This window comes from Gekko japonicus, unplaced genomic scaffold (genome assembly GCF_001447785.1).
Source record: "Gekko japonicus isolate JY-2015 unplaced genomic scaffold, Gekko_japonicus_V1.1 scaffold332, whole genome shotgun sequence".
Taxonomy (NCBI): Eukaryota; Metazoa; Chordata; class Lepidosauria; order Squamata; family Gekkonidae; genus Gekko; species Gekko japonicus.
Window position 1 is genome coordinate 533,655 of NW_015177015.1, and position 473 is coordinate 534,127.

Consider the following 473-nt stretch of genomic DNA (forward strand, 5'->3'; position numbering starts at 1 on the left):
AGGACGGGTTCCTCCAGATGGGTAATACTGGGATTCACTGCATCTCCCATGGATGCAAATTGGCATGGCTTAATAGGGGCAGAGAAATAATATTTTAGGGGTGTAACTATTACACATTTAGTTTTTGTAATTTTTTTTAAAAAATCAGTTTTCCTGCTCTGCAATAATGGAGCAACATCTCCTTCCAGCTCCACATCATCACCTCAAATGTGTATCTGCCAGGCAGTGATCTCCATTCAAAGGCACAGGCCTGTGCCACTTTAGCTTGGCCCTTTTAAAACAAGCGGTGTGCAAGCATGGTACTTCTGCCTCTGTACCTATCAAAAAAGGAAGGCATTGTGATTGAACAGCAGTTTGCTCACAGATTATTATTTTTGGCGCCACTAGAGAGACATGGGAATAGGAAGCACAACAGCTATCTGGAAAACTAGGCTTGTTTGCTGAGAGCTTTCCCCATTTTAGGAAATGGAAAC